We start from the raw sequence: 22228 nt of genomic DNA, 5'->3' as shown, positions 1-22228 counted from the left end.
ATGTTTGTTTCATACCATTGTATTCACGTAAGAGTGGTCCTGGCACTTTTCATTACGTTTTCCCTAATAAATTATTATTTGCAATTTTCGAATGAGAAAAATCGCACTGTTGTTGGCAAAACCTTGTTGCTTTGAGACCGTGAAAGAAATCACGCACCCAGATATCCTGTTTACTGTTTTATCTTAATATAGTGGCGTGGGGTATTTTTTTATTACATTGCAATCATTCGAATTTTTTTAATGTTTATTTTGGCAGTGTTTCGTAAATATTTTCCAGACTAAAGTATTTTCAGAGTGCACTTTTGGAAGTGAATTATCTGGCTGAGTGCCTGAATGTTTTAGAAACTGTGAATGCCTATTAGCTGTACTTGACAGCCAAGACTGGGTGTTGTTTGGCATTTAATTTTACATCTTCGTACTCATGCATTCAACTAAATTTTTACCCCGGCTCTCCTAATAAATTTCCTTTAAATGGTTTAGTGTAAATTTCAATTCACAGAGGGGCGTTTAACGTGTGATTGAATGCTTTAAGTTTATAATATAATTGCGTGTTTGACATAATACATTTTGTCAAATTCTAGTCTTGATCTCTATTCATAAATTTTCCTAAAAATGAATCTTTTTAGGTACTCTAGTTTTACAATGCAGAACTGTCAGCTGGCTGAGTTCTCGACGTTTTACGACAGTGTATGCCGTATGTTAATGTTCGCCGTTAACACAGTTTCGGATTGTGTTTTACAGAATTGTGTTCGGTATCACTTTATTAAATGTGGGCCTTGGCCCTTTTAATAAGCTTTATGTTTAAAATTTTCACGTTATATTCAATTTACAAATGAGGAAAAATTATGTTCTGTCTTTCTGCTCCTTGCTTTACGACAGTTACCGGCGCGCGCGGCCCGGCAGCCTAACATTACGGGTTTTTTAAATCATTAAAATGTTTTAATAGCATCGTATCTATCTGAGAATTAGCTTTTGTGTATCTTATTTCGTAGCTCTATTAAAAATAAGGAAAGTTTTGTTTTCAGTTAAAAAAAAAAACACTCATTGACTATCTGGCTACGCGTCCGTTCTTTTACGACAGTGAATTCCCGGAAGTGCCGGTCCCCGGCCGCCCGTTGAAGTCATTTGGCTTTTGGGATTTCATTTCTCGAAATAATTGCAGGTTGATTATCATGTTATTCAGTTCAGTTCTGATTTTAGTTTTTTCGTGTATTCCTTTTGAAAATCGTGGAGCATTTTCAGTTTGCATGTAAGAAAATTCATCTCCAGAATGAGTTTTCTGGGAGTGCATGGCCCGTGCTGACCACGGTGGATTCTTTTGAGTATTATTTTTAGAACCATAATTTTGCACTTAATGTGTTATTTCTTTAAGTGTTGGCCTAGTCCTCATTCGCAGGCGTTCTCCCATAGAAGAAATGATTTGTATATTTTCTATTTAGAAAGAAGGATATTATGCCAGTTTATGTACTGACCAGTCCGATGAGGAAAACACCTGTCCTTGTCCTTTTTCTTTGAGGTCTTGAGCCAAACTGCAAATGCTACAACGTCCCGCTCCCCTACCATTGCAGAGGGTGCTGTCCCTGCCTCTTTGTTCTTAAAAGTGCTGACTGTGCCTTAATGCCTCAAGTGCTAGCATGTTGGCTTAAGAAATAGGCAGTGTATTTAAGGAGCGAATTAACGGAAAATTGTGGTTTTGCTCAAAGCCCTGAGTACCCCAAGCACCGAGAGACTCTGATACTTTGTGTTAAGTAAAACAGTTACCTCCTTTCCGGGATGGTGATGGTTATAAGTTTGCTTATTAGCCTTTTTGCTTGTTGATTCTTGGTTTCAATTTCAGGTCTATGTATTATCTCATGTAGAAATGATTTAATGACTCTTATATTGGTGGAACATTGATGATGTCTAAATCCATAAGTTGATTACATTTAGAAATGTGAAAGACTCATCGCTGGTATTTGGGTTTTACTGTATCTGTGTCATTGGTACTGGCAGGAATGCAGATTTCAGGAACTTTGACACTAATTAGCCTCACTAATCTTGACTTTTCAGGCAGATCCCTAGACCTTGAACAATATCTAAGTGTGGAGTGAAGGGATTTTTATTACATGCCCATTGTCCATGGTATCCTAGAAACATACTTGCAAATTAAGAGCTAATTCCTCAACCTATACTTTACCCAATGTCTTTTTTCCCCATTATTTTCTCTTCAAAGACCTATGTTCAATGAAAAATGTTGGAAACATCATGTAATGTAAAAAAATTCTTCATGAATTTGTTCTGAATTAAATTAGCTCATTTCTATTTTTATCAGTTTTGGAACTATATTATCGACTACTGAGACTAATAATAACACAGTTGTATAATGCGCATTTCATGGTCTATGAAGTAGAACACAAAACCCTTTTGATTTATTACCCATAATCTTTGTGATTGGAAGCAAAGTGAGAAGAGGTAACCCATTCCAAAGGTTTCTTACCCATGGTTTTGTATGAGTCATCATGAAAAGAAAAAATGGAGTTCTGAGACTCCCCTTCTAGCAAATAACTAGCAATGCCTTGCAAAAAAAATATTTAATAATTACTCTGTGATGTTTTATTAAAGCAGGGTGAGCCATGGTTCATTTTGAAGGGGCAATCAGGTATATTTCTATAAAGCAGCAGCCATATCTTGTGATTTGATTCATGCAGTTCCTGTCTTAACACTCTTTTGCCCTACCTCACACAGGCTGCATAACTGGGTGCTCTGGCCCTACCAGCCATTTTCAGAAATTTTTCTGGGTAAGGGAAAGGGGAAGTTTGCCCTAGCTACTTAACTTACGAGTTTGCAAGTTACCTAAGTTTGCTGCAGTGGTATTAAGCTGTGTGCCCATAAGTAAGTCTTCTTGCAGATGTGTACAATCACCATTTCCTTTAGGACCTGGGATGGAAAAGGATAGTACTGCTCAGCCTATGGGCTTGTAATGAGAAGAGAGTGGACCCAGAACCAACTTCTAGACCTGCCAAACAAGTAAGTGCAAACTTATGTCATGTGGGGCCATAGATGCTGGACAGAGGGTAGCACCCACTCCCTGTCAGCTATACCATAATTAAGATGGTATCGAAATGCCTTTCCTGAATCCCTAAGATAGGATTTTCCAACAATGTCGGGGTCACCCTCTGGGCACTACTTGTTAACTCTCTGGTTCAGATCCTGTATCTCTAATCAGTGTCTTTAGTCAGTGGCATCTTTTTCCAGTCCTTCTTTGTGTTCCTTTGTTCACTGTGGGTGCCACTACTAGAGACATACTTTATCAGAATGTCAGATTTCCAAACAGCCTTATCTTGGCATTTTCACATCAAAGTGTTGATCTGTCTTTTTATCCTTTTGGAAAACCCTTGTAATACCAGGATGAAGCAGGATGGACTGGACGGGATTGCCAAAAACAAACTCCAAGGATCCAGATTGTGGCAGTGCTGCTATTTTTCAGGTATGAGAACATGGATTTAAATATAATTTAAAGCCAGCTCTGTCTAAGACAAGGGAGAAAGATGAGATCTGTACACCAAGTGGGTGTCAGAGAATGAGAGTCTGCCAGTCTACCCCCACTGTGGGTGGGCAGGCATTTATTTGGCAGTGGTCCTGGAGGTGTAAGCTAATAAGTCAAGTAATATGCAGGTCAGTACTTCCATAAATATTTACTCTTCCATACTTCGTCAGGCTTTTATTTGGGGAGGGGGGCTTGCAGATGTTGCTGTGACAATACGTTGTGTTCCATTCACAATACATTTCTAGTATCTGAGTCTGAAGGACCCTTGTGTCTTTCTTACTCGCACCTTTGAGCCTCAGTTTCCACATTTGCAAAGTGGGAATCACACCTTGCTATCAGGGATGTAAGAATCAAGTGTGATAATTTTTGTAAAGTGCTCAGCACACAGAGGTACTGAAGGAATTAGTACATCATTTACAGAATCCATATGTTGAAACAGAACATTGTGGCTTAGTTTAGCTCTTCTCCTTACCTGTCCAGAGCCCACTGCTACTTCATTTCTTTAGACTTTTGTTATAATTTCAATTAAACGTTTGTTTCCTTTCACAGAGCCAGCACATGTCCTTTGGGGATTACCTGGCAGCTCTTTGGAAACCAGTCTCTTTAATCCTGCTATGATGCCAAGAGGTAGCCCGGCAATTCAGACCTTGCTTTGCTCGGAGCCGCTTTCTTTTCTGGCCAGCACTGATGCCTTACATCGAAGCTGATGTGACTCAGCACCAAGTTTGGGCACCAAGAGGGTGTTTGTTAACTGGCAGCGCCAAAGAGGTCTCCTTTCCTTCCTCTATATAAAGAGACTTTGTTTCTGCGCAGTGGTTACTTTGTTGAAAATTAAGAGTTTTGACAGTTGGGGTGGGGGAAGAGAGTGCTAAATGCATGAACTTTACCAAGGTGTGTTTAAGAACACTTCGAACCTTTAGTTTCATAAATACCTCTGCTTCCTCTGTTGCTTTATTAGCATGGGTTTTATCCAGAAGGTGGCATCACAGAACCTAAATTTCACTCACCAAAGGGTAAGAGAAATTTACATCTCTTTGTGATTAGAAATTAAGGATGTAACCTTTAGATAGCATGTTGACATTTCAGAGACTTTTTATTCATTCCTGTAATTGGTTAAATTACTTTAAAGCTGTGGAAGATGAGGTCATGATGGTTTTCTACCCAGTGGAAACCCGAGGCCTGAGATATTTAGAAAAACCCAAACCCATGTTCCTTCACCAAGTGATGTGAGCAAGACTGGTTTATTTACTAATCAGAAACAGTTGTGAAACTGAACAGTTACTGTGATGCCTTCTTCCCCTTCCACATGCACTTGTGCCCACTGCCCATCAAGGTACTCTTGGGTGCCTTCATTGGAAGGAGGGATCGGGAAGGCCTAAATGGATGGTTTAATGGGTAAATCTGCTGAGTATTGGCACTTAAAAATGAGTCGCAAGGTTGAGGACTCTCAAACGGTGATCCTCTAATGGGTGACCTTCTCACAATCAGGACTCTCAGGAAAACAGAAGATGATCCTCCTCGGAATCTGAGCTAGGATCTGGTTTGCTGCTTCTTTCCCAGGCGTTCAGTGCTAGGCCAGGCATGTCACTTAGCCTCATGAGGCATGTACTCAGTTAATGTCTGCTCACTGGTAGGAATATGAATGCTTTATAAATTCTTGGTTTAAAGTATTCCTTTGGGTATATACCCCAGGCGAGATTGCTAGATCAGATGGTAGGTCTATTTTTAGTTTTGGGGAGGGACCTTCATACTGTTTTTGACAGTGGCTGTACCAGTTTCCATGGGAGAATACATCCTGAACTAAATGAGTTTCATGACTGCTTTTCCGGCCGCCTTTGATTGTCTGTTCTTTTCAGGAGAAGAGCTATAGAAATTAGGGGCTGAGACCGGGAAGAGCTTCCCTGATCAGGAAAGATGCAACGACCGGGCCTTCCCTGGGCTGCCTAAAGCCCAGAGATGGGGCTGGGGCTGGGGCTGGGGCTGGGAAGGGTAGCCCTCTGGAGCAAGGCTGTCAGAGCAGGGGGAGAAAGCAGACTGCTGGAGGGCCTGGGCCCTCCGTGTGAAAGGGGTCTTGGACTGTGTGACTGCAGGCCAGGCCCCTGCCCGCTTCCCAACCCCTAGTCCTGCCTGGGGTGGGCGGAGCACGGGGCCCATCATCGGGGGTGACCTGAGAATCGGTGGCCTTCTGGGAAAGGGGAGGCTGTTACCATGGAGGCGTTTCCCCATCTTCCAGGAGTCCCAGGCATTTGGGGCTTTGCTGCTGGGGAAGGTCTTGGTGTTTCTGCCTCGTGCTGTGTGGTGCCTTGGCCTGTGACAAGTGGCTCAGGAAAGGGGGCTCTTCACCCACTGGTGGCCTAGACCAGGACTCTGGGGCCGTCTCATGGGAGGCCCATGCTGACATTGGTTCTTTCTTGTGAATAGTCAGGCCTGGTTGCGTGGACGGCTCCACTCTGTGAGCCGAATTGCACAGAGAGCCTGGCGAAGGTGCGTCGCTGTGCGGGGGTGCTCTTCTGGGTCCCTGTCCAGACGCCCCTTTCCACTCCGTGGCTCAGATGCCCTGCCAGGGGCCTGCAGGAGGCACATAGGGGCGATGGAGCTTCTGGGCTGTGGGAGATGTTGGGTCTAGGGCAGAAGCAGAGCGTGGCCTGTGGTCAGGACTCCTTGGTGACAGGAAGGAGCTGAGCAGAAGAGTGTCCACTGTGCATAGCGGTGGCTGGTGGGGATCCTGAGGAACCACACCTGCGCGTGTGGGGATGTGGCTGGAGCTTCATCAGAGCATTTCCATGTCGCGCTCCGCCCTCTCCTGCTGACTCCTCTGCATGTTAGTTGGAAGCAAGAGGTCACATGGGTGCTGTCCGTGTGCAGGAGCTGAAGTGGGGACGTGTGGGAAGCCCCCCTGTTCTGCTTGCCGAAGAGGGCCTATGCCCCCCGGCTGTCGCTGTTCCTTCTGTGTGTATCTGCTGGGAGGCCTTGATGCCTGCTGGTCTAGCCCCTGGGCCGTTTTGGTCTTGCTGTCGGGGGAGATGAGGTTGCATCAAGGGGCCTTTGTCTGCCCTCCCAAGACAGTGGGGGGTTTGTGTGGCATGTGTGGGACTGTGTGTGGTCCTGCGCCCTTGGGGGTGGCAGGAGGATCCAGGAGATGAGTCTGGGGCAGGGAGGCTGCTCTGGTTTTCTTATCTCAAGCTTCTGATTAGCTTCGATTCCTGAAACACGGAGCCACAGCCTAGGGAGAAATAAAGTGGTAATGAGAATATAAGGGGGGGCTGCCGGTGGGCAGGACCCAAGGCTTTGGGTGTGCAAGGTGAGGGGGCATTGTGGCTTCAGGGCTGTTTCTCCTGTCCCCTTTCTTTCTTTCTTTTTTTTTTTTTGTCTTTTGTCTTTTTGTTGTTGTTGTTGTTGTTGTTGCTATTTCTTGGGCCGCTCCCGCGGCATATGGAGGTTCCCAGGCTAGGGGTTGAATCGGAGCTGTAGCCACCGGCCTACGCCAGAGCCACAGCAACGCGGGATCCGAGCCGCGTCTGCAACCTACACCACAGCTCACGGCAACGCCGGATCGTCAACCCACTGAGCAAGGGCAGGGACCGAACCCGCACCCTCATGGTTCCTAGTCAGATTCGTTAACCACTGTGCCACGACGGGAACTCCTCCTGTCCCCTTTCTTCATTCTCCCACACACCTTTGGGTCAGTATATTTGGGGGACAGAAGATAACCATGGGCACTGATGAATATGCTATGAAAAAATGTGGCTCTCTTGTAAATTTGAGACATTTCTTACGGAACAGGGTTATTCTCCATTTTCCAAGTGAATCGTGCTCTGTCTGCAGAGGATGACTTTGCTGTCTCATCCTTATTCTGTATTGCCGCAGGCCTGTGAAGGATGGCCACTGTGACAGGGGAGCCCTTCATCCTGCTAGACTTTTGCACAGTCTATAATCTGAGGGAGTTCTGAGAAGGAACTGCTGTTGCTTATGCTGTTTTTCTCCGGACATATTTCCCTCCCTTTTCCTGTAGCTTTATGGACTCTTAGGCGCTGCTTTATGGTGTCCATTTCCTCCTGTTCTTTGCGAGGGTCTAGGTGAGTTTCTGATTTCAGCTCCTCAAGTTGTTCCCCCTTTACCTAGTTCTCACTTATTGCCAGGAGTTTGGGTGCCTGGTCCTTAAAGGGACATTCTGGGTTGTCACATTACCAAAAAGCTTACTTAGCTTCAAGAAAAAGATTTGCATACATTGCAAAGAGGCAGAGAAAGAGCTGATAAGTTTTCCAAGGTGAATGTTTTAAGGGAAAAGAGAGGCCGTTTCCCTTTTTTCAACAGGGATTCTTTAACTTTTCTTATTTTTTTGCCCTTACAACATGCTCCCATGAGACACCTGGTCTCCTGGGTATTGGCACCCTGCTCCCAGTTGCTGATTCCAGAGCTCTGCCAAAGTCAGGCCTGTGCAGAGGCCTTCCTCAGGAGGAGCTCGTGCCAAAAGCACCTGAAGGACAAGTGATCAGTATGCGTGACTGCTCATCCTCTGGGCTGCTTTTACCCGTGCCTCTGTCCTCAGGGGGAGTTCTCTGGGATCTCTAGGATCAATTGGAATGAGGATTAAAACTACAGACCTTGTTTTGAGAGGGTGTAAACTGATACCCTGATGTCACTGGTGTGTTGGCAGGTGGAGCTGGGCTTTCCCTCTCCTATCCTCCCTTTCTTGAGTCTCCAGAGGAGCACCTGGCAGAGATGTCATCTCTGTGTCTTGGGATACATGGGACCTGATAGAATATGTGGTAGGAGGCGAGGACTCAGATCCCACGTTGTGAATGTTTAGTGTGCAGCCCTGTCAAACAGGGTGGAAAGAGTGTGCAAAATGTGTGCCCTCCTATGTAGCTTGAATGATCTCTGATCCCTCTGGATTTGAATTTGCCCTCGCAGCCCTTCAGCTGACACAATAAAGGGATTACTGAGTGTCGCCAGTCAGGCCCCTTCACAGTCTAGATTTGGGTTGGCCTTCTCAGCTTCCCTTCCCTCTTCTTACTCATGTGCAGGCCTACTGTACTGCTTCATATCAAGTTTGGATAAGAACAGCAGTGGGCTCTGTTGAATGAATCCTAAGGAGATGCTCTGATTTGCTCAGTCTGCCCCAGCAGTCAGACATAGCAGCCTTCCTGAATGCTGAAAGGCCTGTCGCAGACTCGACTCTAGTGATTATAGGTTGTACAGTCAGGGTACTGAGCTACGGGATGTAGGATGTAGTTAAAGCTGGGAACCAAGACGTGCGCGTCTCCTCCTGAGCTCAGAGTTTGAAGTATTGTGTATAGAAAAATGTGCTGAGAGTAAATCTTATTCTACCTTCTGTCAAAAAATAATAATATGAATTAGCGAGGGTGGAATGAAACTTAACAGGGGTTGGATATGTTTAAGGCATAGATTATGATGATGGTTCGTGGAGGTATACTTATCTCCAGACTCATTAAGTTGTATGTATTAAGTATGTGCAGCTTTCTGTATGTCAGTCATACCTTCATAACCTCAATAAAGTGGTTTAAAAATAATAACAAAAAAGACCCTCTCGTGGTTACAGATGTATACTCCCCCTCAAGTGTCTTGAGGTTTTAGAACTGAAAGGGAAGAATGCTTCTACACTGGGAAATGGGTAATGCTATTTACTACTCTGTATTATTGTTTTGCCTTGGTTTTTCTATGTATGCATAGCATTTGCATTGGCACATATAAGGTTAACCTTTAGTCCATAGGATTTTGAATTTTGTAGAATCACAGCACTTCTGCGAAAGCTGTGAACTTCACCTGGAGGACTTCAGCTCAAGGAGTGGCCTGTGACATCAGCTATTTGTCATTTGACCAGAAATTGACTTTGGGTCCTGTGCCTTTGGGAATGGCTTGGACTTTGGGTTGGTTTTGTTTCTTATAATATGTGCTTTTGTGCTTACCTGAGAAATCTTTTAAAATATTTTACACATGGGGACATGTCCAGGTGTAAAATATTTTACATATGGGGACACGTCAAGGTGTATATGTACTGTATCTGTATCCTATAGGGTGGAAGGTAGTGTCTCAGGCTGGTTGGTCTCTGCAGCAGGCCTCTTTTCTCTGAGGTCTTCCCACCACCTTCTGTTTTCTGTGTGACTGAGTTCCTTGGCCTTAGCTACTCAGTTTGATACTTTTCATCTTGTCCTAGTTGAGCAAACCATGCTTCTGTTATATTTAGAGTTTGGGACTAGATGCCAAGAATGGGTGCTAGGCTAGCCTGCAAAGGCTCATTAATAACCTTTCACTGCAGAAAATATCATGTAAAAGACATATTGTGGGGTTTCCCTGGGTTATCCTCATTTCTGTGTCTTTAGAATGTATTTGCTGCTTAAGCTTCTTGTATTTTGTAAAATACTTGTGTTCTTCCAATAAAATTTGTTTCAGAAGATCTCACTTGTAGATTTTTATTATTCACAATGAACACCCGCCTGATCAAAGAATCGACGGCTCTGCCATGTGCATTGTTGCCTGAACCAGGGCTGAGCTCTAAGCTATAGAATCTGATAGATTAAGAACAGGAGTTGGTGGCAGGGGAATGGGGTCTTTCCAGGCTATGGTAGAAGTTCCACCCTTCATTAAGCTCACCCCTAAAGGTCATAGGTAATCCAATACCTCCCTATAAGAAGTGATCCTTTTAACCACTTCATGAAGGCCATAAATATATATCTGGGGATTGTGGAGGTTTTGGGGGAAATCTCCTGATCCTCCCAAGGGTAGGGCAGAGGTAGGAGGACCAGCATGGTTGTACAAAGCATCAGAAGTCAGTAGGACCAAAACTGGAAGCCACAAGCACACAGTTAATTCCTGGTGAGGCCTGCATGAGAACCTTGGTTCTTTGTGTCCGAGGCATCTTTCATTACATGACATCACTAGATCTTAGAAAGCCTTTGTAATAGCAGAATTAAGTAAGTAGAAGAAATTTTTGGCGTTGTTTATTCTTTAAACATGTCAACACAGTATCCAGCCCTAACTGGAATTAGACATGCAGTTAACTAAAATTTCATGTCTTCTGTATAGCTTACCATGGTTTAAACATATCAGCAGGGAGTTCCCCTTGTGGTTCAGTGGAAATGAAGCTGATTAGTATCCATGAGGATGTGGGTTGGTTCCCTGGCCTCACTCAGTTGGTTAAGGATCCGGTGTTGCCTTGAGTGTGGTGTAGGTTGCAGGCGCGGCTCAGATCCTGCGCTGCTGTGGCTGTGGTGTAGGCTAGCGGCTACACCTCCGATTCAGCCCCTAGCCTGGGAACTTCCATATGCTACGAGTGCGGCCCTGAAAAGGAAAACAAAACAAACAAACAAAAAAAACCCAAAACAAAACACATCAGCAGAAGCCTTATCATTATGATTATGGTTACTAAAATCAACCCCCAAGGGAAAGGAGAACAATACTGGCAATCTGTTCTGCCTGTAGACATGCTGAGTGGTTGGGTACAGTTCTCTTTCGTGGGCCCCAGGTGTCAGCAGCTCTGTTCTTGCCATCCAGACTAGAGTGGCCAAAGGTGCAGTGTCTCATTTCCTGCCTGAGAGGTTCATAAGTATGCAAAGTTCAAATCATTTCTCTTTTTCTCCAAATGGAGCTGGAACTTTATACCCCTTTTATTATCCTCTCTTGTGTTACAGAATGTGTCTCATATAAGGCTGTGAGCCATCTGCCATTTGGCCCTATTTCAGGTCAGTGGGTATGATTTTACCTGAGGCATTTGCACTTAGGCTTTACCAAACACCAGGAAATCTCACTACCACTCTGATGTTTATATTCCCAGGCTTCAGCAGGAGTGCGTTCCGCGGAGGCGGGCCCAGGGCAGGGGTGGGCGGGCCCAGGGCAGGGGTGGGCGGGGCCATGGCCCATACCGGCGCCTGCGCGGGTTCCTCCCACTGGACCAGATGGTTGCTAGTGCGCAGGCGCAACATGGAGTCCACGCTAGGGCCTGAAGGGGCGGGGCTAACGTCTGCTCTTGGAGGGCGGGGGCGGAATCTATGTTTCCCAAGGCTGTAGGGGAGGCTAGGTCTTACGTAATGGGGACAGAGCCCGCTGCGCTTGGGGAGGGGAGGGCCAGGTGCTCTGAGGCTGAAGAGTCAGCCAGGTGCTCACCTTCCCCACCCTCCCTGGCACTCACTCGCCTTTCCGAGTTCCTTGTCTGACGCTCAGTCTCTGGACACCCCCCCTCACTTTTGTGAGGTTCTGTGAACACACGTTCCTGTTTATTATTCATGCATCGCTCAGCCAGAGAGTACTTGCACCCAGGCTGCACATGTTGCCTGCGGTATTAATAGGAAAGCCCCAAATATTAGCCAGCATAGTCCAGAGCAGCATGTTCAGAGAATGATGCACCATGACCAGGGAATGTAAGGAAGGTTGAGTGTTAAGAAATCCCTTGATTTGCTATATTAAAAGACCAAAAGAAAAAAAATTGTAAATCAACTATACTTTAATCAAAAAAATTTTTAAAGACCAAAAGAAGATAATCATATGGTCATCTGCATCGATGTTGAAAAGATAAAAATGAGGGGTTATCTGATTTTACCAGAGGCACTTACTTTTAGTTTATTACCAATACCGGAAAATCAAATTACCACTCTGATCATTAAATTACTTTTTCTAACATTGTAATCACATATATGCACATAATTCACCATTTAGGGCAATGACACTCCAGTTTCTTTCATAAATCACGTTTTTATGAGATAATGCTGCAGGGCAACTCTCTGGATGCCCACAACAGCTCCATCCAAAGACAATATGGCTCCTGTTGTTCCTGTTTAAAATACATAGTTGATTAATGGGTTTGGGGTTGGGATTTTAGTTGAACTCTTACTTTTATAGGTTGTTTATATATGCGAACATTTAAGGGAATCTTGGGTTCACTGATTTTATAAGTTTACTAAAAAGTAAATAAATTATAAATTTTATAAGTTTACTAAAAGTAAATAAATTATAAATTTTAAAGTAAATAAATTATATAGTATCTGTGAAAGTTTTATTCATTAAGACTGTCTTTTTGCCCCTCTGAACTCTATTCTTCCTCTGTTTTCCTCGCCTTGGTAGATGGAAATTCTTTCCTTCCTATTGCTCAAGCCAAACACCTCGGTGTCCTCCTTGATTCCTCTGTTTGTTTCATGCCCCACATTAACTCCGTCAGCAAATCCTCAGCTCTCCCTTCAACATACAAGCAAAGGGCTGTAAATCCAGGGATGAGAGATATTGCTGTGGCTTTCTTTTCAGTCAGTATACCACAGTCTGTATATGGCAATATGAGCCATTACCTAGAGCAGAGTCTTATAAGCAGAATATGGATTCATAAAAATACAAGAACTAATATATGGAAATGAAGTCTATATGTAAGATATGAGCTTACTCAGGGTGTATGAATTCCTTCTAATCCATTGGGATGAACATCAAAGCAAAACCTAGGGGTAGGAGTTCCCTTTGTGGTTTAGTGGTTAATGAGCCCAACTAGGATCCATGAGGATTTGGGTTCCATCCCTGGCCTCACTCAGTGGGTTAAGGAACTGGCGTTGCTGTGAGCTGTGGTGTAGGTCGCAGACTTGGCTCAGATCCTGCGTAGGCCAGTAGCTGCAGCTCCGATTCGACCCCTAGCCTGGCAACCTCCATATGCCGTGGGTGCGACCCTAAAATGAAAAAAAAAAAAAAGAAAGAAACTAGGTGTAAAGGAGACATTTGTGGATTTGCAAGTTGTTCGAATTTCAGCTCAGCCTTCTCCCTTCATACCCTAAGAGCAATAGAAAATAAAGGGAAGGTCCTTTCTACAGAACTGGGGGGGTGGGTGGGGGGGGAGAAAATAAACATCTCGCCCACAACTTGAATGTTACGTAAAGCTCAGATGCAGGATTACAGTTTTAGACCACTGTCTGGGATCAGTAAAATTTTGTGATTGACGGAAGAAATTTTCACAATTGAGGTATGGGGAAGTCATTCTGGCTTATATGTGATTTGGCTTGAACTTTATGCTAACTAGAACAGCCTGTCCTGTGACCTGTTTATCATGCTTTGTGCATCTGCTTTAGCCATTAAGAAAAGAATGCATTATCCAGAAGTAAAGTATGTCCACTTTGAAGATAGGAATAAATGCCACCCCATCCTATGACGCTTATGCTAATATTCCTTTAAAGATAAGGTTCCCTTCCCAGACACTAAGGTCAAGCTGACTCACTGTGTACGTGCTAATCTCTCCCTCTTGAAATCTTGCAGGAATGTACTCCTGCCATGTTTGTGTTTGATGGTTGTTGTTTGTTGTGAAAAGACATAAAACCGTGATGAAAACCATGCTTCTCCAGAGAAGCTTCTCAGAATTACTGATTAGCTGTTTCCTAGGCCTGGTTTGGTTCAAATACAACTTTTTTCTCTTCCTATTACAGATTGTTTATTGATTATTTGTTTTGACATGATGATAAATATGTCTTGGCACCATCTGGGTTAGAAATGGCAATGTGATACGGGCTAGCATTTTGAGCAAGTTCAGAATATTGGTTCTTGATTTAGTTCCAATATTAATAAAGGGGACAAACCTCTAAAAGGTTGGTCTTCACAGTAATCCTTTGTTCTTTGGTAATACCTTTCATCGGAGGCACTAGAACACTTGGAAAATACGCCCCTGTGAGGTCATCTATATGATTTTCCCATGGGAAATTCCTTAATATTGTGAACAATGATTCATCAAAAGAAAATGATTCACTAAGAATCTTAGGATGGGGAGTTCCCGTCGTGGGCAGTGGTTAACAAATCCGACTAGGAGCCATGAGGTTGCGGGTTTGATCTCTCACCCTGCTCAGTGGGTTAGGGATCCGACGTTGCCATGAGCTGTGGTGTAGGTCGCAGACGCGGCTCGGATCCCGAGTTGTTGTGGCTGTAGTGTAGGCCGACAGCTGTAGCTCCGATTTGACCCCTAGCCTGGAAACCTCCATATGCCACGGGTGCGGCTCTAGAAAAGGAAAACAAACAAACAAAAATCTTAGGATGTAGACTCAGAATGGCCTTGGATATCTCCTAGTGCTGTAGCCTGACTTGTGTACCACCCCCACCCCAGATAATCTGTTGAAGCCCTAACTCCAATGTGATTGTATTTGAACACAGGGATTTTTGGAGATAATTAAGTTTGAAAGAGGTCATGGTAGAGTTCCTGCTGTGCTGCAAGGGGATTGGCAGAGTCTCTGCAGCCCCAGGATGCAGGTTTGATCCCAGGCTCAGCACAGTGGGTTAAAGGATCCAGCGTTGCTGCACCTATGGCTCAGATCTGACCCCTGGCCCAGGAACTCCATATGTCATCATGGAGTGGCCAAAAAATAAAAAATAAAAATAAAATAAAAGAGGTCGTGAGGATGGAGTCCTAATCCAATAAGATTGGTGGCCTTATAAGAAGAGGAGAAGAGAGAGAGAGAGGTCTCTTCCTGCCCACACACGTGGAGGAAAAGCCATTTGAGGACATAGGGAGAAGGCAGTCTTCTCCTGGCACCTTGATCTTGGACTTACCAGCCTCCAGACCTTTGAAAAACAGATTTCTGTAGTTTAAGCTACCCAGTCCATGGTATTTTGTTTTGACAACCGGAGTGAAGACACCTAATCTAAGATTTTCCTAACTGTGATCTTGAAAACACTGGTGTGCTTGGACCATTCGTAGCTGTCGATTCTATGGTTAACCGCCTTTGAATGTGTTGCATAATATTAAGGTCTATTGGAAATCTACGATGTACATTAGAATAGGAAAGGCTTCTAGTGCCCTAGAGTGAGAAAGTGAGCCCGACTAGGATCCGTGAGGTCATCACTGAAGACTGTCATTATTGCAGGAACATCTTCTGACATCTGCATCACAGATTCCTTACATGAGGTCTCTGAAAGCACCAGTGGATGGTTTTTATTTTTGTTTTATACATATGTCCTGGCCCTGACTCTGCTTGCTCCTCACCTACTGAACCAGAATATCCAGGGGTGAAGCATGGGCATTTGTATAATTTCAAAGATCATATAGATAATTCCGGTGAGTGCACCTAATTACAAATGACTAAAAAGGCGTACACATTTTGGGGAGCCGAATTTGGGAACTACTGATCTAAGTATTTATAGGAGAGGAAATTAGGATCCCTGTAGGGAAAAACGACTTGCCCAGGTGTGAGCCCAGAGCAAGTATTTGAACCCTTTTCCCTCTGCTATAAATGACCTCTAGGTGGCAGTCTGTGTCTTGGTTTTATTCCGTGGGGGCCCCGGGGGCGGGGTGTGTAGTTGAGAGATTACTGAACGATTTTGAGCCTTGAAACACAACAGTTTAGTCAAGTGAGTGTCTGTCATGTGTCATGAGCCGGTGCCTTGGACCCAGCAGCTCCTGTTTTGTTTCTGTATGTTCCTCACAGGCCAGATCTGCAACCTGGGAAGGAGAAGGGAGGGAAGATGAAGTCTGGGCCAGGAAGGGAGAGGTGAGGGGGCACAAGCAGCACCCTTCCTGTCCCATAGAGCCTACTGTGGCCAAGAAAATCCCCTCCCTTCCTAAGTCTCAGCTTCACCATCTGGTTTATCTTCGCTAAACTCCTTCAGTAAATCAGTGACAGTTTGGATGATGGCTAATACTTGACTTTAGCGACTCTAGCAATTTATGTTGGGCAAGATATGACACCAGAGATACACACACACACAGGAAAAGCACATGTGTGTTTCAAATACCTGTTGCACACTAGTAAGAGCTTCCCTTCTTTAGTGTCATCAGGGGAGAAGTCCAGAGGTACGACAGGCTCCAGACACAGAGCCCCAGTTCACTTCTTTGTGATCCCTTGAATCTGTCATCCTTCATGTTTGGGCTTCATTTTCAGGCTCTTGGCAAGATGGCTACAGGAGTTCGCAGGGGTCACATCCAGACCTAACAATTTCCACAGGGAAAACAAAGGGCCCACTCCTCTGTGCATTAACTTCTCAGGAGAAAAGAAGTCTTTTTTAGAAGCCCCCTAGTGCACTTTTCACCTTCCACTGACCCTGATTGGATCATATTCCCATAGTTTGTTTTTCCATTTGCTGACAAAGGGAATGATGGCATCCTGATTAGCTTGCACAAATCTTTGTGGAGGGCAAGGAGTACTGAAGCCAACTGCTTGTTAACCCTCCTTCCTCCCCAAATTGAAAAGATAAAATGTTTATAGTGCAAAGATGGAGTCATTCCACATCTGCTGAGAAGGAGTAAATGGTCATCTTCATGATGTGAGTCAATAATTACGGTCCTTTCTCTTCCATGGGACCCGCGTGTCGGTGTGTAGAGGGGGAGGAGCCACCTCTGCAGAGGGTAATATCCAGCACCCAAAGATGCTGTCATCCTTCTGGATCGACGTAAGGTACATTATCCAGGGATGGGAAATGTGATGCAATGTCAGTCAAGGGATAGAGTTAAATCGGAGTTCCCATCCGTGGCGCAGGGGAAATGAATCCAACTAGCATCCATGAGGATGCAGGTTTGATCCCTGGCCTCGCTCAGTGGGCTAAGGAACCGGTGTTGCCATGAGCTGTGGTGTAGGTTGCAGGCATGGCTCCGATCCCACGTTGCTGTGGCTGTGGTGTAGCCGTCAGCTGCAGCTCCAATTCAACCCCTAGCCTGGGAACCTCCATGTGCCGAGGGAATAGAGTGAGTGGCAGGCGTTCATGAATTTTATTCACAGTGCTGAGCTCAGGCAGCAGGCAGTAATCCTGTTTTCTGAGTTGTCTTATGCAAACCTGGACGAGGTGCTAGCCTGTGACATATGGCATTGAGTGGCTAGAAGCCCACTGGCGTAACGTAGGGGAAGAAATTCAAAACTTCTGAATAGGAGAGTACGTATTGGACCTTATGAACACCTACCCATTCACTCCCTAACTTTGCCCTCCCCCAAAATTTAAATGTCTGTCCTGTAACCTTTACCTCGAGAAATTAGTGGGTGAAGGAAGCATCAAAAGCTTTCAAAAGGGGAGTTCCCATCGTGGCTCAGCGGTAACGAACCTGACTAGTATCCACGAGGACGCAGGTTCGATCCTCGGTCTCGCTCAGTGAGTTAAGGATCTGGCGTTGCTATGAGCTACAATGTATGTCACAGATGCGGCTCAAATCTGGCATTACTGTGGTTACTGTGGCTGTGGCGTAGCTCTGCAGCTCTGATTTGAGCCCTAGCCTGGGAATTTCCATGTGCCATGGGTGCGGCCTCCAAAAAGGCAAAAAAAAAAAAAAAAAAAAAAAACAGATAAAGAGACCACATAGTTCTCATTCTTGAAGTCAAGGAGACCTCCCGAACTACATATGTGCAAAAAAAGAAAAAAAGAAAGAAAAGAAAAGAAAAAAAGGCTTTCAAAGGCATCTTGAGACTGAGGATGCCATTGAGAAATAGGTACTGTCGAAATGGGCTCTCTGATTTGCAGCATGGCAGAGGGAGCCAGACATAGATGAGTCAAGGTGGTGGCAGCTGTCAGCAGCAAAGCAGATATTATTACCATAAGGGACATCTGGGGAGCCTCTGACACGTTGCTATGGACTGAATTGTGCCCCCTCCCCAATGGGAGTGTCTGAGCTTAACCCCAAAGTGACAGTTCTTGGAGACAGGGCCTTTAAGGAAGTCACTGAGGTTAAGTGAGGTCATAAGGGTGGGGCCCATTCTCATAGGATGGGTGTCCTCAGAAGAAGAGGAAGAGATGCGAGAGCTCCCTCTCCACAAACACATAAAAGGCCACGTCAGCGCACAAAGAGAATGTGTCCATCTGCAAGCCATGAAGGGAGGTCTTACCAGAAACCAGCCCTACTGGCAACTTGACCTTGGTCTTGCAGTCTCCAGCACCACAAGAAAATTAATGTCTGCTGTTTAAGCCACCCAATTTGTAGTATTTTGTTAATGGCAGCCGGAGCGGACTCATGAACATGCACAGACCACTGGCTATGGATAGTTAACCTTGGAGTTCCCATGAATGAAATCTACAGATAACCCACCAAGGCCTGAGTTGATCTGTATAACCAAAACGATTCTGGAATTCCTGTTGTGGCTCAGGGGAAACGAATCTGACTAGGAACCATGAAGTTGCGGGTTCAATCCCTGGCCTTGCTCAGTGGGTTAAGGATCTGGCGTTGTCGTGAGCTGGGGTGTTGGTTGAAGATGTGGCTCAGATCTGGTATTGCTGTGGCTGTGGTGGAGACCAGCGGCTGTAGCTCCAATTCAACCCCTAGCCTGGGAACCTCCATATGCCGTGGGAATGAGAAAAAAAAAAGAAAAAGAAAAAAACCCACAAATGATTCTTAGGTCTGGCCAACAGAGGTGGCTGGCATTTGAGTCACCATGCTTGTAGCCTAATAGAGGAACAGCTCACATGCAGTTCCCAAGCCTCATTAGTGACTGACACCCAGAGAGCTTAGAATGAGGACGGTGAGACGAATCTAATGTCATACTGGTGAACCTTCCTCTCGGCCTTGCCCCCAAGGCACCCGTCCCCACTGACCTTGGCAACTTGCAGTGGGGAAGCAGGGCAGCCCCAAACCTTTCAGAGGCGAATCAGAACTGCCTTTTGAGGCAATCCTAGTGCCAAGGGACCCAGGACACCCCCACAATAGCGCATAGCACAGAGTGGACGCAGTGCTCGTGGAGGTTATGGGGAAGTGGGGGGCCTTCCCTGAGGCTGCTGCTCACGAAGCTCAGAGAGAGCCTGACCCCCCTCCTCTGGGATGACGCTACCAGCTCCCAGGTAAGCTTAGCGCCAGGCAGCACCTGCACGTTACTTAGCGTTTGTACACTGTGGTTGACGTCCTGCCTCGTGACATCCCCTTTCCCCTGAAATAGCTGAGGACCCTCCCAGACAGGGACTTTGGGGCCTCCTTTTAGAACCCACTGAACCAAATCCCTAACCCCTTCTCCAGGTGGAGTGTCTCTTAGCTGCTGGTAGCTATCAGGGCTACCCTGAGGTTCTATTGCTTCCTCTGACCTCTGTGCTCCAACCCGGGGTATCACGGCTAACACCCAAGGGATGCAGAGAGAAGGCAGCGAGTGGGCGGTCGCCCCCATCCTTTTCTTCCTAACTCCAGCTCACCCTGCCGGAAACAGCTGCTCCAACGAGCCTCCTGACTCCAGAGACCTCCAGGCAGAGACAGGCACTGGCCCCTGGGGAAAGCCATAGTAGGGCTAAGAAGAGGCAAATCACCTTCCTTATCAACAGAGGAAGTAAAACGCGATAGCTTATCCTTACGGGAATTGCAGAGATTTTGGCCACCATCCAAGATTGGAAAAGATCGGTGTTATTCTTAGCACGCCCAGACTAATGTGGATCCACAGCTAAAACTGGCTCTCCAGCTGGGGTAGGCTACCATGCTAGTTGGTCTGCCCCCGGGGCTCATATCATCTGGCAGATTCAGGGGTGCCCAGAATGTTTAGGGTGAATCAGTATGCTTGCTTTTGGAGCTTGTGGCGAGCCCTGATGGGAGAATCACTGTGCTGGCTGCTAGGTTGTAATATCTACTGTGAACCTGTACCCGCTTCATGGTGCTGGTTCTCCCATTGCCAAGTTCGGAAACAGAGGGGTAAACATAAAGGTGGCACCTCGCATCATTTTCTGCAACGGGTTTCCCTTGTCTCCCTGTAGCTCTGATCTCTGCTGGCTTAGAGGTTTTCATTCCCTAGAAGAAACCCATCTAGTGTGGGGCAAAACAAAGTGTGAAGTTACTCTTGGCGTCTAGAGTCACTCAAAACAGGTGGTTATGCTGTAGAATGACAGGACTGTGGATGAGACCCGGATCTCCTAAGGTGCCTTCTTATATGACAGTCTTACAGGGGTGCACGACAGAAGCCCATCAAGCCTCAGGCATGAAACTTCGCCTCCCCAGGAGATAAGGCCAAAGGATCATGGAATCGCCAGAGAGGTCCTAATCACAGGACCACCTCACGACTATGTGAAGACACGAAAACTTACCTGTTACTCTCTGTGTTTCCCTGCTGATTGTCTTTTAAAAAAGACTCTCTGGGGAGTTCCCAGTGTGGCTCAGTGGGTCAATAATCTGACTAGTATCCATGACAATGCAGGTTCGATCCCTGGCCTTGCTCAGTGGGTTAAGGATCCCGCGTTGCTGTGGCTGTGGCAGCTGCAGCTCGGATTCAGCCCCTAGCCTGGGAACCTCCATATGCCACACATGCGGTCCTAAAAGAAAAAGAAAAAAAAAAAAACCTTTCGGACTGCTTCTTTAATATTGTAAATAGGCTAGAGGGGTGAGAGTGGTGGTGAATCACCATTTATGTCCTGTAGTTGTAGAACAGCGATATTAAGTTGCCGTAATGGAAGCACCAGTCAAAGAGACGGCACAGGGAGACGTTCAACTATGAACAGAGCCCCGTGGCCTCACCTCTGACTGTGACGGCCGCGAGAGTGCATATGTGTCATGTCTCTTGGTGGTATATGGAGTAATTAAATTATGCCAGGAGGGAGCATTTTGGGAATTCTACAAATGGAAGGAGGGTGTTTGTACATGCTGGGAGTAGAAGGGATTTACTGTCTATATTACTTTTCTGTCTACCTAACATCCCCTCCTTTGGGGAACTGCTGAAAATCACACGGACTCACTCTCCAGGTCAGAGGAGTGCTTGGAGTGGACAGCAGTACCCAGTAATGCCCCAGAAAATTGGGCATCCTCGCTTCTCCTGGAGCCCCCAGCTTTTTTTTTTTTTTTTTTTTTTCTCTTAGGGCCGCACCTGCGGCATATGGAGGTTCCCAGGCTAGGGGTCCCATCGGAGCTGTAGCCACTGGCCTCCCACACAGCCACAGCAACACGGGATCTGAGCTGCGTCTGTGACCTACACCACAGCTCACAGCAATGCCAGATCCTTAACCCCCTGAGCAAGGCCAGGGATGGAACCCACATCCTCATGGATCCTAGTTTGGTTTGTTAACCACTGAGGCACGAAAGGAACCTGGAGCACCCACCTTTTAAGACTTTGGTTACCTTGCCCAGAATCACTCAGATTCTTTGATTCAACAAAATTTAGCTTATGAACTTGACCTCTAGATTCCCAAGGATTTTTCAGGAAGAATTTGAAGTAAAGCTCTTGGATTTGCAGTCAGACTACCCAGAGTGGGAACTTACGGTTGCGTGTTTGCAACTCTCCGACCACTCCCTCCCCTGTACTGGGGCCCAGGATTCTGGACATAGTCTCTGAATCGCTGGAGAAGGGAGCCAACACCAGTAGTCATCCAGGTGACCAGACGCAGTCTGAGTCTGAAGGCCGTCATGGAACTGTGTCCAAGGAGAGGGGTCAAAGGTCACAATGGGAAGTGCAGGCTGTGGTCCAGCCTGAGGGATGTCCAGGGCCTGGAACCTGCCTTTGTGCCTATAAACTCAGAAGTCTGGTTCTATCCAGAGAAGACCTGGGGGAAATACTAGAGTCAAGGTAGGAAAGGAATTCTTTTCACTAGTCAGGATGCCATGATCCAAAAGGCTGCAAATAATAAAGTGCTGGGGAGGGCGTGGAGAAAAGGGAACCCACCTAGGCTGCTGGTGGGAATGGAAATTGCTGCAGCCACTCTGGAAAACCGTATGGAGGTTCCTTAAAAAACTAAAAATAGAGTTACCATAACTATAAGGAAGTGGAGTATTTAAATGTATGAAAGGATGTGTGTGTGTGTGTGTGTGTGTGTATATATATATATATATATATATATTCTTCTCTGGATCAATCACTTCAG

At 45.7% G+C, this 22228-nt stretch overlaps 1 protein-coding gene across 1 annotated transcript in view; it reads left to right on the top strand.

Annotated features, from left to right (window-relative positions):
• The window catches only part of MOSPD1 (motile sperm domain containing 1), a 92786-nt gene that overhangs the window by 1546 nt on the left and 69012 nt on the right, over positions 1–22228 (top strand). The window lies entirely within an intron of this gene.

Source organism: Sus scrofa, chromosome X (assembly GCF_000003025.6).
Source record: "Sus scrofa isolate TJ Tabasco breed Duroc chromosome X, Sscrofa11.1, whole genome shotgun sequence".
Classification (NCBI taxonomy): Eukaryota; Metazoa; Chordata; class Mammalia; order Artiodactyla; family Suidae; genus Sus; species Sus scrofa.
The sequence above is the reverse complement of the archived record's forward strand: the minus strand, read 5'-3'. Positions and strand labels throughout refer to the sequence as shown.